Raw genomic sequence first — 24858 nt, 5'->3', positions numbered from 1 at the left:
ATTTAACATTCTTAACAACTTCACCTGCTTCTGTCTCTACAACATGGTTAATTGTAACTGCTGTGCCACACACCAAAAGAACTTACTCTGCTCGATGAATGTGATGGTGAGTCATCCACCTGTATGAGAAAGAGAAGAGGATGCAAAATTAAACTGTATGTGACTTTCTGTGATTCGCCCCACGACAATTTTTTTTTCTCATTCTAGTATCTGCTTTTTTTTATTAAATATGTGCAAACATATTATTCATCACTGATTCTTTCCTCCAAAAATAGTGTGTTGATCGACATCATCAAATGTCCTGGACAGATGATACAAAATATTAATAGGTGATATTGCCAAGAGCTGTGCCACAGGCAGTGCGGAGTTATAGCTAGCATCCCCGCTAGCCTTCTGCAGATCACCAATTCCAATCCAATTACCACTAAATATTTGTTATGTAGTATTCGTAATTTCTACAAGGTTCTTGAAATATATTGTGTTTGTTATGTTCACATGTCCTGAAATAGTTGATGTTTGTATAAACAACAGCACTCTCCGTATCAGTGTGTTGGTATTTATAGATGACCGTGCTTTCTGATTTGGACTCAAGTGTGATTTGTGCATGACCCTGTTTGGTGGAGATGTTGGTTATTTCAAAACATCTGTATCTTCTGGCTCCAATTAGACAACATAAAAGGTGTTGTCTTGATGAACAAATCATCAGTAAGTGAACAGCACATCAGACGTCCAGTGCCTACTGGAGACAATGGTCAGGACCCAACAAAATGGCTGAAATAATTCAACTAATGTTTGTCATTCATATACCTTCATGTGGGTGACATAGACCAACTACAATTCAAGAACAACAAAGAGCAGTTCATTGGTTGGGACAAATTCCAAGCCTAACTGAAGAAAACATTCCATAATAATCAGCAGCAGGTCCACTTAGTGGAAAAATAATTGAAGAATGGGGCCCAATTCATGAGGAAATGACAATCATACATAAAAAATATTTTGCCTTTATGCCACATAGTGAAAGCGAATATGACAGAAGCTAACAAAACAGATGATGTAGTGAGCTTTTCTGGTAAAGGATGTCACAACAATCAACGATTTCATCTAATGTTACCAGTGCATGAAGAAAACTCACAAGAGATGACTCGAACGAAAGAAGTATGATCGGCATCTGAATGTGGCCCCCATGGCAGTTGTGGAAGCCCATCATGACCTCACCTCTCTGACACACCAGGTAATGATACATACAGCAGTTTATGTTACCCAGGAATGTTGCACAAAGTGCAGCTATGAACATGAACCTCATACTTCAAAAAAAGAATGTTGATAAAGAGATGTACCAATCCTTAGCCCCAATCTCGGGCACTAGTTGAATGCACCATGAAGAATGGACTCTACCAACTTGGATTATGGCATATCCTTCAAATGACAACCCAGCATTTCTACAATCTCGATTACAACCAACTCCTCTGCCAAGTACAATGCCCTGTAGAAGAGACATCTGGTGGTCAGAGGACAACACATTGGTATGTCTTCACTGTGGGCACCCTGGAGTTATTGTACGCTAGTGCAGAGAAATAAGACTAGCATGTGATGATTATTGTGCCTTGATACGTCAAGTATCAAAAGAGTTCTATTCACGCTAGTCAACTGCAGATGATTAGGTTCGACTTGTGAGATGATGCCAGTTGTTGTACACTGGGAAAAGTCACCCATCAGATGCTGATAGCCATTCCCTTTTGCCGTACACACATACCAGCCACTCACCTAGAATGTGATCTCATAAAAGCTAAGTGAGGCAACCATCTATGGAGGTGAGGCTGTCACAGACAAAAATCCTCCTTGGTTGGCAATCATCACGGTGTAAGGAAACCACAGTGACATAGTCACTAATGACCAACCTGTTTGGGCACTGTTCGACTCCAAGGCATCTTTTTCTGCAATGTTGAATGCTTGTTATCACCAGCAACAGAGGACAATATTCCATGATACAAAAGCAATTGTGCTGATGGTTGCAAGTGGGAAATACATCCACATGATGTACTGCAAGAATAACTATCATTTAAGAACAACAGCCCTTTGATTTTTTTTGTTTTAACATAACATAATCACAATGTTGTTTTCAGATAGGAATTCTTGCAGATATGACACGCAGTCAGACTGTGCAAAATCAAAGCTCCACATACACAAAGCTATTCCAACAAGCTCTGGGTGGTTATTTGCAACTGAAGATGACATCCCATTGTCATCAAACTGATGAGCTCCATTCATCAGTCGAGATACTCAGTCAAACTGTGAAGCTCTTGTCAACTACGGAAAGATACTCAGGCCCAAAAAATAAATCTGCATTCATCACTAATTGTCACAAGCAAATACAGTTGTTCCCTAAATGTAATTGCATTGGAACAGCTAAACTAGACCAGAGTTGGCAGCTGAATGCCATTCGTGGAGAATTGTGCTCTGCTACCACTACAGATCATGAAGTGGACGATGTTATTATCAGACAGCTAATAAGATCTGGCCTGACGAAGGAATAAAGACTGTATGTGTAGCCATTCCGTGCCAATTTTTGGGTGCTTTCAAACTTGAGTGCAGAAGTGAGTGATCAAGTGGACCATATCAAAATGGGGCAGAATCCATAAATTAGCTAGCACGTGTATGAGATCACTGTCTGAATGACACACAACTCAGGAGGAAATGGAGAAAGTGCCACAAGACGTCAGTATTGAACTTTGAGGTAGCACTTTATCCTTCTTGTGGTTCTCATGAGGGGCGAGGATGGCATGTGGTGTTACTGTATCGACTATTGACAACTGAAAAAAAATCCCAAAAAATTATATAAACCCATTGCTGCATACTGATACTGCTTGAAAGTAGCAAAGTATTTTTTTAACGATGATCATGCAGACAGGCTGCTGGCAAAATTGAGATTGACGAGGCTGATAGTGAAAAGACTACCTTCATAATTCTTGATGGCCCCTCTGAGTTTGAAGACATGTCACTTGCACTGTGTTTACGTTTGTGTTTGACCTGCAGGCCTCCACCTGAGTCTGAAAAAGTGCCTCTTCATCACCCAAAAAATAAAAATCTTGGGGCACCAAGTGAATGGCAACTGAGTCCATCCTGATCCCAGTGTTTCATAAAGGACCTGTGTGGCAAGGCATGTCCCTTGCCAGAACTGCTACACAGATACACTACATTTTCCTGCAATGATGTGGGAGGAAGACATTTCCTTGCCATTAAGGAGATGCTAACATCTACATTGGTAACATTGATTGACAAAAATATTGAGGCAAACACTAGCAGTACGGGATAGGATTAGTTGAAAAGCAGATTCAAGAAGGTTCTCTTCAAGTCCCAGATGAACTACTGTCCCAGTCCCAGATGAACTACTCTCCCACTCCAAATGATCTGACCAACAATGGAAGCATGTGTCACAGTTACCTCTGGAGCATCTAGTACTAATACTGCCTGCAATAGCAACATTCCACCACACTGGAATCTACCTCTTTGGGAGGTTCCTGAAATCGAAACGGGAATCTCTGGACTATAGTCCACACTGCCTGCCTCACCCACTACACCAAAACTGAGCAGACTAGTAAAGCTTTAGAAATTCCAATGCTCCTCATACAAGACATCATTTTGAAGCACAGAGCATCTCCAGTCATGATGTCTAACCATGAAATGTTTCCCAGTTAGTACTAGTATCAAAGTAATTTCATGTTGCAATATCACCCACAGGATGGCAACTGATTACCACCAAAAACAGAATGGACATGCAGAATTTTGTGTTGGCAGAAGAGCCAACACCGTGTTATGAGTGGAGGCCAAAATGCACGCATTTTAGCTCATGCAGGCTGGCATGAGGAGGGAAGAACTATACTGACATGAGGTCTGGAACATGACAAGGAATGAGAATTCAGAGAGCGGATGTAATTAGTTTGATACTTAACTTTAATCCATTAATGATGAACGTCACTCTTGACGGTACATGATTCACAATATTATCTGTTCAGAAAACATTCTTGAAGAAAGTAATTATAGTAACTGAATATGGCGCCTTGCTAGGTCGTAGCAAATGACATAGCTGAAGGCTATGCTAAACTATTGTCTCTGCAAATGAGAGCATATGTAGACAGTGAACCATCGCTAACTAAGTCGGCTGTACAACTGGGGCGAATGCTAGTGAGTCTCTCTAGACTAGACCTGCCATGTGGCGGCACTCGGTCTGCAATCACTGATAGTGGTGACACGCAGGTCCGACGTATACTAATGGACCACGGCTGATTTAAAGGCTACCACCTAGCAAGTGTGGTGTCTGGCAGTGACACCACACAGAACACTTTAATAAGACATTGGCAGATACAGTCGAACAAAGATTGGGATACTTATTGCCCATCATGACATCTGCATATGACCAAGCAATGCAAGGTTTCACACTATTCTTTCTGCTCCACGGTCACAAAGCTGAAGTTACAACAGATACATTGTTACAGTTTTAACCGGCTGATACTCAGGAAGACTACGTGAGACACCTCATCACCAGAACTGAAGAAGCTAAACAGCTGGCTCACATATGGATCCTGTAAGCCCAGGAGAAGGACCAAGAGCTGCATAATGCGAAAGTGCAGCTATCAGAAAAGTTAGTAAAATGCTAATGTGGTTCATATTGTAACCTTCACCTCTTCTAAGAAATCACAAACAAAGTAGAGGGTTACGATCCCTCACCAAGAAGTCAGAAGTACAGAGGTCTCATCAATGTCGTCCTTATGAAGCCCTGCTACACTCCTGAGGCAAAGACTGACACTGGGGCTTCTCTTTCAAGGACACTGAAAGCCCACAGATGACTGTGAAGCTTCTTATCATTTTCTTTTATTTATTTATTTGGCCTTCAATGTGAGTAAACTACTTAGAAATTAAGAGTTAAAAGAAAAATCGGAATTTCCTTAACTTGGATGTGAACGTATTTCATTAAAACAACTAAACATTGTTTTGACGGAGGGGCTACCTTTCATGGTCATTGAAGGAAACAGAATGTGACAACAAATCATGACATGAAGATCTTTGAATTGCTGCCAAATGGAAGACCACTGACAAGATCTAGATCCAGGATGTTGTAGTCAGCTCCATTGAGAAGTTCTGAAATGGACTGGCGTCTGTTTCATCACAACAGGGAGCAATGACAGAAGCTGCACTGGCATGCTGCAGATTATCAGTTCAAATCCAATCACCAGCAAATATTTCTTATTTACTATATATCATTTCTGGAAGGTTCTCGAAGTTTATCATGTTCATAATGTTTTCAAACTCTGGAATATATGATGGTTACATAAAGAGCAACACTCTCCATTCAGGATCCAATTCTGTACTCTCTAAATGTTGCTGTCTGTAATAAATGTACTTTAAGTGTTAAGTGTTGTACTTCACGGATGATCCTGCATTCTGTTTTGGACTCAACTGTGGTTATGTCAACACTTATTTTTTTATTTAATGTTTGTAATATATGTGATGAAGTCAAGAAAGATCTGGGCATTTCAGTGTGGATGGAGACAGGCAACATTCACCTAATGAGAACTTCTCACACCTTTGGTTGCCACCCCAGCTACCATCTTGGATTACATGGACATACGACAGCTGCTGCCACAATAGACATAATTCGGACCACTGCAGCAAATATCATGCACACCGACATTCGAAGGCATCCCCGCAACTACCGGTACACAAGATAGCTTCAAGGGGTAGCCCGATCACCGACTGCTGGCACCTGGTTCACTGTGCTATGTGCAGAGGTCTCGAGGCTTTCTACTGTCAATGATTTTGAGATGTGTAACTAACTCCACCATATTCTTGCTAGTGTCACATTTTAACACAGTAAAGTGTATCTTTCTGTTCCTAGTTAGAACAGTAGCTTGAGCGATTCCTCTACTGAATTAATATCATATGTACATCTCTTTGTGGTCCTCTTCATTTATTTGACTATCCTAATCACACTTGGGCTTCAGGGTTTTACTTACACCAGACCAGTGCTTACTTATTTCTTTGTTCAAAAAGTATCATATTAACAAGTACAAAGCAGAAGAATGGGTAGCTTGGAGAAATAAATGAATCAGGTGAAAGGGAATACAAACATCTAAAAAACGAGATCAACAGGAAATGTAAAATGGTTAAGCAGGAATGGCAATAGGACAAATGTAAGGCTGTGGAAGCATATATCACTATGGCTAAGATAGATACTACCTACAGGAAAAATAAAGATACCTTTGGAGAAAAGAGAACCTCCTGTATGAATATCAAGAGCTCAGATGGAAAACCAGCCCTAATCAAAGAAAGGAAAGCAAAAAGATGGAAGGAGTATACAGAGGGTCTATGCAAGGGACATGAACTTGAGTTCAATGTTATGGAAACAGAAGATGACACAGAGGAAGATGAAAAGGGAGATATGATACTGCATGACAAATTTGACAAAGCACTGAAAGACTTAAATCCAAACAAGGCCCTGGGAGTACACAGCATTCCATTAGAGCTACAGATTGCCTTGAGAGAGCCATCCATGACAAAACTTTTCCATCTGGTGAGCAAGATCTATGAGACAGGAAAGATACTTCAAGAAGAATTTAGTAATCCCAATTCCAAAGAAAGCAGGTGATGAGAGGTGCAAAAATTACCAAACTAGCAGTTTAATAAGTCACTGCTGCAAAATACTGACACGAACCCTTTACAGACAAATGGAAAAACTGGTAGAAGAAACCCTTAGGGAAGATCAGTTACGATTTCAGAGAAATGTAGGGACACACAAGACAATACTGACCTTACGGCTTCTCATTGAAGATAAGTTAAGGAAAGGCAAACCTACGTTTCTGGCATTTGTAGACTTAGAGAAAGCTTTCGACAGTGTTGACTGGAATAGTCTCTTTGAAATTCTAAAGGTGGCAGGGACAAAATACAATGAGCAAAAGGCTACTTACAATTTGTACAGAAACCAGATGGCAGTTATAAGAGTCAAGGGGCACGAAAGGGAAGCATTGGCTGAGAAGGGAGAGAGACATGGTTGTAGCCTGTATACAATGTTATTCAATCTGTATATTGAGCAAGCAGCAAAGAAGACGAAAGAAAAATTTGGAATAGGAATAGTGAGAAGAAATAGAAACTATGAAGTTTGCCAATGTCCAATGCCAATTCTGTCAGAGACTGCAAAGGACTTGGAAGGGCGTCTGAACAGAATGGACAGTATCTTCAAAGGAGGACATAAGATAAACATGAACAAAAGCAAAATGGGGATAATGGAGTTTAGTCAAATTAAATCAAGTGATATTTAGAGAATTAGATTACGAATGATACACTTAAAGTAGCAAATGACTGATGATGTTCAAAGTAAGGAGGATATAGAATGTAGAGTAGCAATGGCAAGAAAAACAGTTCTGAAGAACAGAAATCTATTGACATCAATCATAGATTTAAGAGTCAGGAGGTCCTTTCTGAAAGTATTTGTAAGGAGAGTAGCCTTGTATGGAAGTGAAACATGGGTGATAAACAGTTGAAAAGCAGTGCTACTTCAGAAGAATGCTAAAGATTAGATGAGTAGATCACGTACTGAATGAAATTAGGGAGAAGAGAAATTTTTGGTATATCCTAATTAAAAGAAGGGATCGGTTGGCAAGACACATTCTGAGGCATCAAGGGATCACCAATTAGTAAATTAGTACTGGAGGGAAGAAAAAGAAAGTGTGTGTGGGGGGGGGGGGGGGGGGGGCGCGTGTGCGCACGCGTGAGGGAACTAAAAATCATTGAGAGAGACCAAGAGATGACTACACTAAGCAGATTCAGAGGGATGTAGGTTGATGAAGAGATGTAGGTTAATGAAGAGGTGAAGAGGCTTGCACAGGATACAGTGGCATGGTGAGCTGCATCAAACCAGTCTTTGGACTGAAGATCACAACAACAACAAAGAAGGTAGATCTGAAAAGTCCTAGATGCTAAATATCCAATGTCTTCTTTAATACTTGCATGTACATAGTGTCTACTTGTTCCTGTTTCAGGGGTTAACAAATTCTTTTTAATCTTTGATGTCAAATATTGACAGTATACATATTCTTGAATAATTGGGTGAAAGCAAACAGGATGGGAAAGAGATAGGAAGGAAGTACTGACTTCCAGCCGCATAGGCCATTGCAGCTATGCAATGGTAAGAGTTGAATATTTGTGCACACCCTGACTTGAACCCTGATGCTCCGCTTCTCTAGAACAGTCGCCTTCACCGCTTTGGTCATCTGGACATTCTTTCCATCAGACCCAAATTCCCAACTTCCCACTCACCACATAGCAACAACCACCACCCACTACCCTCCTACTCACAGATTTCTGATTCCCATTGGAGTTCTTCAAATGTTGGTTATGAATTCGAACCAAAACTTTTTCCACATTACTTTTTAAATACTAGCATCTGTATACTTCATGCAACCCTAGCATACTATCGGACTCCTTTTTGTGGAGACATTAAGAGCATGATCACATTAATTACATTGTGGACTGCACATCATCACAATTATGTGTGATCTTTCTGAACAGTGAAACTAGTCAGAAAAATGGCTTCAAGTAAGAATAAAACCAAGCATTTGCAAAGATGCAGCCTGCTCATGTTATATTGTATACCTGGATCTATGGGCAAATAAAAATAAATAAATAACATGTACATTTCATGTCCTACCAACCGGTCCCTTCTTCTTGTCAAGTTGAGCCACAAACTACTCTTCTCCCCAATTCTATTCAATACCTCCTCATTAGTTATGTGATCTACCCATCTAGTTTTCAGCATGCTTCTGTAGCACCACATTTCGAAAGCTTCTATTCTCTTCTTGTCCAAACTATTTATCGTCCATGTTTCACTTCCATACATGGCTACACTCCATACAAATACTTTCAGAAACGACTTCCTTACACTTAAATCTATACCCGATGTCAACAAATTTCTCTTCTTCAGAAACGCTTTCCTTGCCATTGCCAGTCTACATTTTATATCCTCTCTACTTCGACCATGTTCTGAGGCGTCAAGGGATCACAAATTTAGCATTGGAGGTCAGCGTGGAGAGTAAAAATTGTGGAGGGAGACCAAGAGATGAATACACTAAGCAGATTCAGAAGGATGTAGGTTGCAGTAAGTACTGGGAGATGAAGAAGCTTGCACAGGATAGAGTAGCATGGAGAGCTGCATCAAACCAGTCTCAGGACTGAAGACAACAACAACAACAACATTAAAAATGGTCTTCCTCAGATGTATCTATACCTGACTCCTTTGAAGCAGAGTTTTCTTCCATTCAAGATGGGCAGCCACTTCTCCAGCAATATTTCATTACCCTGAAATAGAATGGGTCTGTGTAAAAGTTATATGACAAAAAATGTAAATTTACCAAACTCATGCAATATTAATTATTTGCCATTTGAGAATGAAAGCCTAATATCTTCCCAAAGACATTAGAGACTAAGTAACAGCATAGTAGGAGGATCATGAAAAGTGACTAATGCATCTCAGATTGATTTATGGAAACATAAGAAAATCTTAAAGTGAATGTCACATGGACTTTGTATCTTGTTTCAGTTTGCTGTTTCAGTGGGTAAAGAAGACTCAATGAATCAGCAAGCATTCACAAATTTTACATGGGAACCATAGGTGAGCACATTCATAAGGTGTCATTACTCATTTCGCAGGTAATTAAAAAACATTGCTACCCACTGACTGGATATTTGAGCACAGCCTACATGGTTGTCAGATGTCCTATGGTTTTTTATTTCTTTTATTTATTTATTTATTGTTCTGTGGGACGAAATTAAGGAGAAGTCTCCATGGTCATGCAACGAGTCAATACATGAAATTATAACACGATAGTAGAAACAGATAAAATGAAATATAAGAAACGTATTCAGGAAACAATTCGTAAGTTTAAATAAAGAAAATCAACAATGTAACACTGGAATCTGCTTAATTTTTCAGCTCTTCCAGGAGCTCCTCAACAGAATAGAAGGAGTGAGCCATGAGGAAACTCTTCAGTTTAGACTTAAAAGCGTTTGGGCTACTGCTAAGATGTTTGAGTTCTTGTGGTAGCTTATTGAAAATGGATGCAGCAGAATAGTGCACTCCTTTCTGCACAAGAGCATTCCACATGCAGATTTGATTTCTGCCTAGTATTAAGCTGCTAACACTTGGGAATAAGCTAATATTGCTAACAACAAACGACATAAAGAAAATATATACTGTGATGGCAGTGTCAGAATTCCCAGACTATTGAATAGGGGTCGACAAGAGGTTCTCTAACTCACACCACATATAACAGGAACAGCCCGTTTTGAGCCAAAAATACCCTTTTTGAATCAGAAGAATTACCTCAAACAATAATACCAAATGACATAAGCGTATGAAAATATGTGAAGTAGACTACTTTTCGTGTTGAACTGTCACTTATTTCAGATACTGTTCTAATGGTAAATAAAGCAGCATTTAGTTTCTGAACAAGATCCTGAACATGGGCTTTCTACAACAGCTTACTATCTATCCAAACGCCTAGGTACATGAACTGTTCCATCTCATTTATAATATGCCCATTCTGTCTGATCAAAATATCGGTTCTTGTTGAATTGTGAGTTAGAAACTGTGAAATTGAGTCTTACTGTGATTTAGCATCAAATTATTTTCCACATTATGTACATATAGATAACACACAGCCACGGACTTATTTCATGAACTACATTATTTGATAATGTTTCAATATTACACACCAGATCCTTCACTACCAAGCTGGTGTCATCAGCAAACAGAAATATTTTTGAATCACCTGTAATACTAGGAGGCATATTATTTATATAAATAAGAAACAGCAGTGGCCCCAGCACCGACCCTTGGGGAATGCCCCACTTAACAGTGCCCTATTGGGACTGAACACCACTACCACTCTCAAAATTGTGGAGAATTACCTTCTGCTTTCTGTTCTTAAAGTAAGAGGCGAACCAATTGTAAACTACTCCCCTTACTTCATAATGGTCCAACTTCTGCAGTAATATTTTGTGGTCAACACAGTCAAAAGCCTACGTTAAATCAAAGAAAACACCTAGCGTTTGCAACCTTTTATTTAATCCATCCAAAACCTCACAGAGAAAAGAGAATCTAGCATTTTCAGTTGTTAAACCATTTCTAAAACCAAACTGTACATTTGATAGCAAATTACGTGAATTTAAATGCTCCAGTAACCTTGTATATACAACCTTCTTGATAACTTTAGCAAACATTGATGGCATAGAAATAGGTCTATAATTGTCAACATTATCCCTGTCTCACTTTTTATAAAGTGGCTTCACTACATAGTACTTTAATCGGTCAGGAAACTGACCACTCCTAAAGGAAAAGTTACAGATATGGCTAAGTACTGGGCTAACATACATAGAACAATACTTCAGTATTCTGCTAGATACCCCATCATATCCATGAGAGTTCTTCATCTTTAGTGATTTAATTATTAACTCAATCTCTCTCTTGTCAGTATCATGGAGGAGCATTTCAGGTAACAGTCCCAGAACACTTTTTTCTACGAGCGCTATATGATTCCCTGTTGGGACTAGGTTTCTATTTAGTTCACCTGCTATATTCAGAAAGTGATTATTAAATACTGTACATATATGCAACTTATCAGTAACACGGACATTCCCACTACGCACTGATTCTATATCCTCGACCTATCACTGCAGACCAGATCAATTGTTAGACTCAAAAAGCGATGGGAATTTCTTCCCATTTGCTGAGGAAATGAGAACAGCTACATTAACATTCCCCTAGCTTCTCCCCTTTCTACACCAACTGTGAGAGTCTTGTCATTTGTGTTCTGTTTGATGAAGGTTCAGCATCATAAAGTGTCATCAGAGATCAGCCACCGACACCCCCCCCCCCCCCCCCCCAAAAAAAAGGATGAGAATTAATCCATCTCCACTGCACCCCCTCTAATTTTGTGTGTGTGTGTGTGTGTGTGTGTGTGTGAGAGAGAGAGAGAGAGAGAGAGAGAGAGAGAGAGAGAGAGAGAGAGAGAGAGAGAGAGATTTCATGATACTTCTTTTTTCCCTTTTTCAGACATGTTGTAGCAGCAGCAGCACCTATGTGTTATCTTTTGGCTTTGAGTCTACATTACTGCAGCAGCATCCCACAAAAGGCCTATCTGAAATACCGGTTCAGGAGATGCCGCTGTTCAAGTTTCTTCAACCCACTGAGTCACAGTTAAATGGTCCCAGTTTACTACTACTCTTCGCCTTTAAGCATAATTTCATTGTCGGTAGATCCAAATGTGCAAACACAAGCAGACTGTGACTACCATGTAGTAAAGCAAACTGAGAATGTTATACACAGTGCTTAAGTGCAGTTAGCACACACGGATTGGGATAAGCTAAGTTGTTCAATGCCATACACCGATGTTCATATGATGACGGAGTATTACCCATCTTACTCTCCCCCAGATATTGGCTTCTCTGGTGTGAAGCTACCCATCATATGAATGCGCAGGGATGCAGTACTCAAGGTAACACCTGGTTACTCTTCCATTTATTGACATCGTTCAAGACTTATTAACTCACTGGCCTATGTGGTGCATTACAGATTGTGTTTGACAGACTGAACTAGTGGCAACCATATGACAAAGCTGCATTCAGTGAGCCTGTGTGTTATCTATATGTACATAATGTACATGTAGATGACTTAACAGTGTGTAAACTCATGTGTCCATGCAGTACAAAACTGACTGCTATCATGCCCACACATATTAAATCCATAAACCGAATTTACAGATGGCATATAAGTTTTTTATTGGACCCGTCTGTCTGAACACTGTAGAGACCAAATTCAGGATGAGTAAGCAACAATTTGGAGCTGAATTCAGGATGAGTAAGGAACAATTTGGAAACTACAGCACAGCTGTTGATGCAGTGGGGTGAAAGTGTTTTAAGAAAAAAAAGAAAAGGAAAAAAGGACGATGATTTGCTGCACATAATGTAATACAATGAATAATATTATCATCTTACAAAACTGTTTTCTTTTTTTTCCCCCTACCCGATCCTGTAACTTAATGTGATTTAAGCATTTATAAAGGCAAGCAGTCACTTTAGTTCCACAAGTAAGGTGTTCGCTCCTTAAACACAAGTTCATACAGAAAGAGTGTCATTACCATCCTTCCACCAACTTGCTAAGCTTTAACAACCGGACTTTTTGGCATTTTTATACCAAAAACAAAGCTCACATATATTAAACACTTTTTTGTGTTTTAAAGTTGCATATGCTGCTGCTAATGTTACATATTTACAGCAGTTGATAAACAGTTCACCTGTTTGCGTAACAACTCACAAAGCATGAAAATGTCTCAATGGGTAGTATTACTCCTTGCCCCAAGATGACCACCAAGTAAGTATTAGTGGCAATAATTAGTCAGAATGATGTCAGTTGAGACAAAGTCTTCACAGCCACCTCACATGAAAATTATACTCTTTAATTCTAATTATAGTTAAGTAATGGCAGGAAAATGGATCAGTGTGGGAATGAAGACGAATCACGAGTTCTACTCTTGCAAAAACCTGAGTACTGTGATAGGAGACTCATATTATCATACCAACTGAACCACCACAATTATCATGTTCATTTTCATGCTCCTGAATGCATGATGAGTCTGCACCTCTCACCATATGAGGGTATATCCATAACCACCACTCACCCAAACACATTCTGATATGAGAAGAGCACCTGATCCCACTCCTCATCAGTCCCGTCCCTATGTGACCACTGAAGGGAACGGACATGCTGCAAATGCACTCCTGAGTCTCTGAGCTGTGACTTAACGATGCATGTGCAAATGTGTGTGGCACCCTATGGCCAATACGAACTACTACTATGTATTGAACATGTATCTTCTGTGGGCTCAAAACTTCATCATTTGCGTGTTTTGTTCACATTTTCCGTACTAAGCAAAAAATCAGTAGAGCATCAATTATCGAAAAGTTGACAACTGAACAATCACTTACCCAAAATGTTATTTGCTCATGTGAAGAAATTCTTGAAAAAATTAAAGAATGGGTGGGAGTCAATGGTACATATGCAGGACACTAAATCATTCAAGACAGTGAAATTGTAAACCTCGTCACTGAAAATTGACACTTCCAGCATCTCATCAATTAGTGGCCTGGAAAATGAAACATTTACATGTTTAGATTCTGCCTCGTGAAAGTTTCAGTCTCAAAATGAAAGTGAGCAATATCACATACCTATCCTGCTCGTAAGCAGCTAAGCTTGTGTTGAGAGATCACAATTAAAGATTTTTGTGTTAATTCTATACATATGTACTGCACATGTAAAATGGACACACATTACATATTTTTTCTTTACTAGGCTGTAGAACATACATTCCTACTGCAACTGCTTATGCAATAATAATAATAATAATTCATTTCATTAAGAATGTAAGTAGTTTTTATTGTTAAATTTTTAAATAAAAGTATACAGTTCAATTAACCAAATAAATCGGTTTTCTGAACACTTACAGACAGGTGTGTGGCACCCTGTGGCCACTATATGCTGCACGAAAATAGAATATGCAATTCCTACATATGCTACAACTTTTTCCCTGTTCTTTTTGCAGGTTATTTTTGCTTTCCTAAGATTTTGCATGGAATACACATTGAAATAGTATGTGTATGCGTTCAAGAGACTGCAACCATCACTGGTGCACAGTCTTCAGTGGCATTTTCCCTGAATAATCACATCTACTAACCGTTAAGTGTGCCCTACAAATAAAACTGTTGGACAAGTGTGTTTGAATTTCTTTGCACCATATTTTAGCAAAGGAGTGACCGAACAAAAATTAGACCAACATGGGGTTTTAAAATAAGTGTATTTAGACTGAACTTAACATCTCAGTGTCATTGCTGATAACATTTGCACTATATGGAGGCCCCAGCACTGTCAAACAGCACAGACACTGACTGTAAGCACCTTTACAAGTGTCACAACAGTGGACTGACACATCGGACCACCGTGCCACAAAGGGTGACAGCCGAGTCAGGGGCGCTTGCTGAGATAGCAATGTCAAGTCAGCAACACTTACCCATTCAGTGACAGTTGGGTGAGTTGTGTTTGCCCAGAAAGTGACAGTTGAACAAGCAGGGCTTGCTCAGAAAGTGACAATCAAGTCAGTGTGCTTCCTCAGACAGTGACAGTCAAGTGAGTGGTGCTTGCCGAGTCAGCAACAACTGGCGAGGTGACAAAATTGCTGCCTGAAACACAGACACTTTAATTGCCACGAAATGCTAGATGATGTGGTCTAGTGTCCAAAGAACATGAATGTCAGTGGCTCTGTAAAGGTGGCACAGGTTAAGCCAAAAATGCACATTTTTAACACTACTGGAAAGGGACTAATGGAGGATGACTATGTCCCCAAGCCAGAAAAACTCAGCAACAGACTCCATTCTGAAACTGGCTCAGAATTTAAGGCAGAACATGTCTTACCTATGTTGATGACTACTTGAAGTGTAAACTGTATCCCTTTACCTTCCCACTCATAACACTTGATGCCAAGGTAGGACTCCTTCAGACGAGAACAGATGACTGCAACAGGAACTCCAAAGGGTGTCAGACCCACCTGATTGAGGTACTTAAAGAAAATACACAAAATGAGACAGTAGGAATTAATTGTGATGAACCATGAATCAGAGATTGAGACAAATGAACTCTTAGACAAAATAGACAAACAGGTGCAAGCCCCCGTGACACCTGCAGTCACCTTTACTAGTGAACTAAAAACTAAAGAGTTACAAGTATAGAGCAGGCAAAAGCTAAACAGGCAACAACCATGTTCCTCAAATCAACAACTAACCAGGAGATGAAAGCAATTAGACAATGATAAAAAATGTCCTAGAAAGAAAAATTATACACCAGCTCGATTAGAGCAACCACAATAGCACTCACAGTAGAAACCGCTATACAGAATGCATATTTATTGAAAAAGTCAAAGACAAACTCCATCATTGGTGAAAGACCCAGAAAATGAAAACCACTTGTAGTCGTCTACTACATACTACTGATGGAGAACCCTTAGAAAGCCTCTTTGAACAACGAAATTTCCTGAATAACACCACATGTGAGGAGTTTGACAGGGTCATGAAAATTAGATTCCAGCAGGATCAACCACCAGGTATACAGATTAAAGAATACATTGCTGTTAATCAGTGGTTTAACTGCCGTGATCTTGGCCACAGCACTAAGGAAGTGAGAGGTAACATGCACAAAATATGGACAATCAGTTCACAAATGCACAGAGTGCAGCTCAAGCAAGTCCATTGTCTGCATATCCTGCAAAAACAGATGCCATACCTGTAAAAGGGCTACAGCAGGGGACTGCCAAACATACAAGCAACTACACTACAACTACTGTCGATTAGAAAATATTGATTATGACAGTTAAATTCAACTAAATAAGAGATGTGAATGCAGTAAAGGATACCTCAACCACCAAGAGAAGCTACTGGAGACCAATATCCTGACAGAGGCAAAAAGGCCTCCTAACATATAACTTCATAGATGATGAACAGATTCCCTCTCACACAAGTATGCTAACACTATAGGGCAGTTACATCAATACACCAGAATATACATAGGAAATGACTATTGGAGGATATGTTCTCCACAAGGTAGCCAAGAAAATCAAAAAAACGTATTACTGCATGGATTTTCAGGCATCACTCATACAACATAAAGAGGAGTTCGAGAACAAACTGATGATTACCTCACAAAAGAAAGCACAGAAAGCAGACTGTATAACAAAACAAACCAACCAGACAACTGGAGGACAACAAACAAACCATCACACTGATTACACCAAACCATGAATAACCATATGGAACTCGTAAAAGTGAATATTACATTAAGCCAGTGAAATTCTGTTTCTGGAGGCATTCTTAACCCAGGCAATGAGATAAAAAAATGCTCACCAGCATTATAGGAAGCAAACACCTCAAATGAGACTGATCAAAAAGTTTCATTTGCAGGGCAGGAAACAAACACCTCAAACACCACAATGCCTACCACAAGGAGGCAAACTAAATGAGTAAAAATACAAAAGCAACACATGTGATACATGCAGAAGTACCAGTACTTACGAAATGTCTAACCCCCGAACTATATCAAGACACACCACCACTCACTCATATAAACATGGATGACATAACCAAGGGAAACGGTGTGATGAAAAGAGACACAGGAGATGCGTGTAACTGAAACAAGTGTAACGGTGTGCACTTCAAAGAAGATGCTTAAAACAATCAGCATCATGGCACAACATCACACTCAGCTTGCCATCCAGTTATAACACTCGCTTGCTGTGACACAAACCAATGTTACCCTTTGGGAGGATTTTTAATTTTGACTCTGTGTGTGTCTAATGGATGAAGGTATCAGACAGTAATGTTGAGTATATTGTAATTAATAAAAAAACTAAACAGGCTCTTACTTTGGGGATAATGAAAGTAGTAAAGTTCATATGAATGAAACAATAAACGGTCACCAGCCCTATTAGGCACATTAAATTGAAATATTATGTTCAAGAAAATTAAATATTAGTTGTTGTAGTGACTTTCATTAAGATTTCTTTAGAATAGCACACTGGATACACATGAATACAGGGAAATCTAAGTTGTGGGTAGCAGTAATTACCATTAATACACAAACCAGTAACCCATAAACTGATACTGTATCACTAGTCAAACTCTATGATCATTTCAGTTGCAAGATTCAATACAACTAAATTTAATTCTGAGCCCCACTTGGAATAGTTTATGTTTTCATCCTTCAAATCAAATTACTCAACACTGAGCTCTATTAACCTAAAAAAAAAATCATTCATGACAGTAATCAAGATTAAATTATGTTTCAAATAAATTTGACTTGTGTGCCTTTTTCATCACCTGTGAAGCAGGTACTTTAGACAGCAATGTATGCACAGCCTGGCAATGAATTATTGCACATTTAATACACAGGAATAAATTACTATTTTGTATAAAATGGGATACTTGGTTTTCTGAACACTTGGGAGGGGATCCTGCGTACTTTCGTGATTAGGATAAAAGTTCTGGTCCTAAACACAGGTTTATAACACTTGGATTATTATTGAAAACACTCACAGAACTTAACTGGTCCATGCTCTGATACATATCTGTATGCATGAAGTTGATGAAGCAGTGGCAAAGTAGTGGTGGCAAGCAATGTAGTGGCTAACTGTACTCACGGCTCTTCATGTTTGAATGCTCTTTACAATTTCTTCTTGGCGACGGATTTTTACCACATTAGAGCCATTCCCTGTTTCTGAGAGAACCATGCAACAGGCAAATCCACATCTGAGGCAACATTCCTTGCAAAACGGCTTCCAAATGCCTACCTTGGCACCCTCGATGTTTACCGTGCAACGGCTAGAAACTGACTGTGTCACATTCCCACCAAGGAACCACCCAGTTCGACCGCCAAAACCACCTTTTACATCATGCCAAGCTACTTCTGCTGTGGAGGGACTTCCCTAGATCTTTTACATTATACAATACAAGTGTTCTAAGCATGAACCAGCTTCCTATATCCAATGTTTTCTTTATAAACATACATATATTATAAAATTTAATTATTTTAAACATTATTTAGTTTTTTCCATACATACATTACAAACTTAAAATTTCCTGTTACAAATCAATGATCTTAACTAACAAAGAACAAACACTTTATAATCATAGATACACAGTTACATAGTATAAACCTATGTCTAATTGATATAGCTGTTACACAATGATAATACCCATTTGAATACATCAAAGCCAGATTAAAATAATTTAGAATTAAACCTTAAACAAGTAGAAGAGGAAAGAAAAGACAGACATTCTCCAAACAGTAAAGAGAATGCTAATTAGATTATTACACTCAAAGGGTGATTCTGTGTTTTTACCAGCTGGACTCATGGACCAAATCATCCTGATGACTGTAAATATCCCAACCTCTGCAGAACCATTGCTTGATCTGATGCTTCAGGTCTTCCTGCACCGATCTGAGCCTTTTGATCTTGAGAAACTCCATAAGAATCAGGTTAGAGTGCATGGTGGTACATGTTTTGATTATATTTAAACACACAGTAAATATTATAGCCATATTAAAACATCCATAATGAGAATCCTTTAGATTAACGCAGTGAGGAGTACACTTGTATGCACTGAGCTCCCCAAATGGCTCAAGAACAGCACATGGGAATTCTGTGCATACACGAATCCCATGCAAGCAATGGCCAACTTACAAGTCTTCGTACCAACACTGTAATAACAACTGGTGGCATAGACCATAAATCAGTGATAGTTGTAACCTGTACGAGCATAAACCCTGTTACGATAACTCAGCTTTGCAATCAACATCTTATCACAATAAAATTGAGACACGGTAGAGATACACAGGTGATTGCCTCGCCATGTGCACATTGTACACATAGAGTAAAGATTTATGAGGATTTAGTTAAAGTTGTAGCCACTTACATAACAGGTAGGAAATTATTCATAAGTGCAGACATCTACTGCAGGTCTGCCCTATGGAATTTTGACAGAACTGAAGAGAGAGGTTGCATCATCAATGAAATAATACAATAAGCACACTTTCACATAATATATGTAGAAGGACAAACCACCAACCCAATCAGGACATGATAAAACACAAAGCAACATTGACTACACTCACAAACAATGTGGCTATCACACAGACAACAGGCTGTAGAGCAGAGACAACAATGCAATACCATTCATTCTAACACATGGCCAAACACGGCAGACACAACACAAACCAGATACTTACTATTTGACAAAGCAAACTGCTACAAATTATCAGAAGCAGCACAAGAACATAAACTGACCAACAGAGAGATAAGACTACAAGGCTCACATTCTAACAGAAACAATAAAAAATGCACAAAACACATCCATGCCAGCAGCATCCAGTACAAAATGCACACGACACACACACCATGGACAGATAAACTAACAAGACTTAAACAAGAGTCTTTACATAAACAGAAACTATATCAGAAAGTTATAAAAGATAAAAGACAAACAACCAGACCAGACAAACAAGATTAAATGCATTTAGGTAAGCAAAAGAACTTTATAAACACATGTTACTCAAGACAAGACATTGTGGCCTATTCATAACAACAGGAACATATAAAAACATGGGGGGGGGGACATACAAGATATTAACAGAAAAAATTAAAACCTCTTGGTTCTGGGAATGCAAGATCAGGGGATGGAGAAAACTGCATAATTTCTGATGTATAAACTCCACACTGATGACACCATTCACACAAAAACACAACATCTACATCTACATCTACATCTACATTGATACTCCGCAAGCCACCCAACGGTGTGTGGCGGAGGGCACTTTACGTGCCACTGTCATTACCTCCCTTTCCTGTTCCAGTCGCGTATGGTTCGCGGGAAGAACGACTGTCTGAAAGCCTCCGTGCGCCCTCTAATCTCTCTTATTTTACATTCGTGATCTCCTCAGGAGGTATAAGTAGGGGGAAGCAATATATTCGATACCACATCCAGAAACGCACCCTCTCGAAACCTGGCGAGCAAGCTACACCGCGATGCAGAGCGCCTCTCTTGCAGAGTCTGCCACTTGAGTTTATTAAACATCTCCGTAATGCTATCACGGTTACCAAATAACCCGGTGACGAAACGCGCCGCTCTTCTTTGGATCTTCTCTATCTCCTCCGTCAACCCGACCTGGTACGGATCCCACACTGATGAGCAATACTCAAGTAACACTGATGAGCAATACTCAAGCCACACACACAAAAAAAAAACAGACAACCTATATAAAACTGCCACAGATACCTGATCCTTCTGAGCTAGCAATGTCAGATCTTAATAGGAAAGTATCTGAACCAGATGGTATCCATTCAGAGGTGCTCAAACGACTAATAACATGGATCACCCCATGTCTGACAATGTTACTGAATGACGCCCTATGGCTGAGTCTGGTACCTGAAGTTTGGAAAACTTCAAAAGTAGCTACACTCACAAAATCAATGGACAGAGAGCCTTCTCATCCTAATCATAATGAGCAATACATCTGACAAACACTCTAGCAAAGGTTCAGGAGATGCTACTTTTTCAGCACCTACAGGCCCCTAGAGCTCTCCTGGGTCTGAGTCCACACCAATTCGGTTTCAGACCCAGGATAATCTATAGGTGACAACATCAACAAAGCATTGCAAATTTCAGGAAAACAACAAATAAATAACCTGTGGCCATAAAGAGACACTGCAGGGCATTTCACATTTTCTGGTAGCCTGCAGCATTTGCCAGGTTAGGACAAGTGGAGATACTACAGTCTCTGTACAGTAGTCTTTCAGGCTGCAGCAGAGACAGAGCAGAAGGATTAAAAAAAAAAAACACCATGCGTTTTCTGCATGTGCTGATTTGTAGCCCCATCTCCTGTACTTACTAGATGGGGAGAATACGACAGTTCAAGCTGTCGTGTTTGGCAGATGATTTTAGTCACAATCTCTGCAAAGGAACAGAGACAAACTAGAAAACCACTACATGCTATCACACAATGGTGTAGTAATAATAAAATCAAGACAGGAGAAAGTAAAACCTACTCACCACTGAAGGGATCGCTGAAAAAGAACGTCTCAGTAAAGATTGAGGACATAAACATCAAACACCCCTAGATAGGAGTACACATATATGTTAAATTAAATTTCCATGAACACACAAAGTTCACATCAGTCAATGAATAAAAAATGCTGTGCAAACTGACAAGGGTAAGTTCAAGCACGTACAGTCTGCCTCTACCAGTGATACGAACATACCATTGCACCGTCTTTGAATCAGTACTAAGTTTTACATCTAGTATATCGGCATACAGTGTGGTGTCATCCAAAGAGCAATGTGCCAAGGCAAGGCTGGTACCTCACGACGAAATGAGAAGTAAACATAATCACTGCCAGAAGCAATGACGAATGTGAGATGGTGGTGTAGACACGCCTATAAGTTTCCGTACACCACTGCATCAACATGCTTGCTTGTGGCAGAGTGGAGGCCTGTTTACCCTGTCAGCAATCATCATCGAGGACAATAGCATCATCTCTCTACTGAGCCAACTGTGTGATAATTGTATTAAACAGAACTCTGCATAGAAGTTTATAATCAGTTGTACTCTGTTAGAAGAGACCAGTATGGTGTTCTGTATCAAGAAACACATTAATGTTCCATGACATTAATAATTACTCAAGACATTCTTGCGGACATGAACTGAAACAAAGTTAAGTATTTCATTTGTAATAAAGCTATCTGAAATTTTATGTGTTGTAATATCACTGTAACCCCTCCTGGAGTAAAGCTAGGAACCCACAACTCTATCAGTGAATGTTATTTCATCCAGTACAGCACACAAACAGGCTCAAGTTATACTAACAAGGTGTCTGACAGATAAGGACAGAGAAGTGTCTTGTTCAAACTATCAGGGGCGTTAAAAATCAACTCAACTCAGGAAGAGCACTGAGTGTGTTACTATGAATATACCCGGTGAATATTACATTTACCCAATGAATATCACAATTACCAGTGTACCTACACACACCTGAGTGACAATGACATAAGGGAGCAGTTAAGAGTGAACCATACCTATCCCAGCCGAGGTATTTGTGCATTTCTTAACTGGATGTGGACCTCATTCCATGAATTTAAACCACGTGAGTCAGACAGACGGCAACCTGTGCATGTGGGCAAGAAATATCCCCAGAACATACAGCTTTTCCTGCAGACAGTATACAAACATCAGACACATATTATACCAAGACTACATGACACATAACCACATACATACACAATAATTAGAAACAAGAAATGGGACAAACTTAACACATTAAAAGACAACATCCCCAAAGCAACATGAGAAAACTACACACGAACACAAACCTATAGATGGTGAGCCTATACACAACCTCATGACAGATTCCATAGGAGAGCTGCATACGAATAAGAAGAAGAAGAAGAAGAAGAAAGCAACAATTCACCTACAATAAAACAACTTTGGATGACTGATATGACCATACTACACAATAAGTTAGTGAATGAGATCTGCCCCAATACTGAAATCTAAACCTGTTTATAAGATGAAGTATAAGGAAAGGCATGTGTATTGTCACAAAAATGCAGTATAGATCAACAGATACATATATAATAAAACTGTCAACAGATCATTAGGATGATGATGAGGATGATGATGATGATGACGATAATAATAATAATAATAATAATAATAATGGACTAAACCAATACACTGCTTGAGTATCAACCATATAGCCAATGCCTTTTCTACTCTTAACTATTAATGTTAAGAATTGTGACTGGCAGTCATCACCTCAAAGCAACAGTTCCAAGGTATTCATCCCCAGTCATCTATAATTTGTCCTATCTTCTATTTCCATCTTAAATATCAAAACATTATTTATACCTCACCAAATTTAATGTTCTATTAACTGGTTTTAAAAAATGCTGCAGAAAAGAAAAATTAAAATGAAAAAAAAATGAAAAAATAATAATACAATAAAAGTTGCTCAAAATGGAATCACATGGGACTAAAATAATTTTCCAAATTGGACAAGTTTACGGACCACACAAAACACACTAGACTATGTAAAATTTGTAAAGTACCATACACAAACACATAAATTTGTAACTATGCACCTATTTAGATACCTTTACTCTGACACAGTTGATGTGGTTTAGAATACCAGACCATTACAATACTGCTATGTGATACAGCATATCTGTATTTTTACAGTAACCTTCAATCTGCATACAAGTCTTATTCCCTTGTTTATTTGCTAAATATTTTCCTGTTCAAAACTGTTTTTCAAGCAATATTTTAAACCACAGAATCGTTCCAACAGCTTGAGAGAATTTGTATGTGCTGCAAATTGTGTAACATTGTTTATGCTTGCAACAGCTTCTACAGATGTACTAATCCTTCTAGGGACATTACTTTGCTCCTATTCTTCTTCTTTCTTCCCTTCTCATTGTCTTCTATGTTTTGGATTTCTATTACACCTATTGCCAAAGTTGAAGTGGAACGCGTTGACAGAAAGTCATCACTTCAAATGTAGTCACCAAGACTACATATCATGTTTTGCATTTGAATTAATTCAGCACTTGCTGCAGAAATTTCTTGAGCTTTGAAGAGTACAGAGGCATCTTATTCATCACTTCCATGCCCCGTTTTGTTGAAGCACTTGATGACAGTTTTGGACTTTATTTCCCTTACTGCCAAACCAATCCAATTTACTGCATTCAGTACAGAAACTGACTGTACTAGAGGATATGGACTTTTGGCTTCTTTATCACTAAGAATAAGAGACTACATCAATAATCATCTGTACTGGGACTTGAATGTGTACTTAACCCTCTAGTCCATTGGTTGTGTGAGGCTGGTTGAACCAAGCAGCAACCCAGTCAATTTCACATTTGATAACTTGACTTTCAGTTTGCAGGATGCATTGTCTAGGAAAAGGAGAACTTGGTGATTTCCTTTTTTAATTTTGGCACTGAAAAAGCTCAACCACTGTTCCATAAGACACAAACACCATCTATGCCTTTTCATTGTTTAGCCATTTGACTGGAAACTTATTGATGTCTATGTTTTTGAAACAAGGGAGTTTTGCCACCTTCTCAGTCATCAGTGGCTTCTCCATTTCACCCATGTTCCCACACAGCAGTATAGCGAGTCATTCCTCAGACATTTTCCACTGATGTACTTTTCTT

This window comes from Schistocerca serialis, chromosome 11 (assembly GCF_023864345.2).
Source record: "Schistocerca serialis cubense isolate TAMUIC-IGC-003099 chromosome 11, iqSchSeri2.2, whole genome shotgun sequence".
Taxonomy (NCBI): Eukaryota; Metazoa; Arthropoda; class Insecta; order Orthoptera; family Acrididae; genus Schistocerca; species Schistocerca serialis.
The sequence above is the reverse complement of the archived record's forward strand: the minus strand, read 5'-3'. Positions refer to the sequence as shown.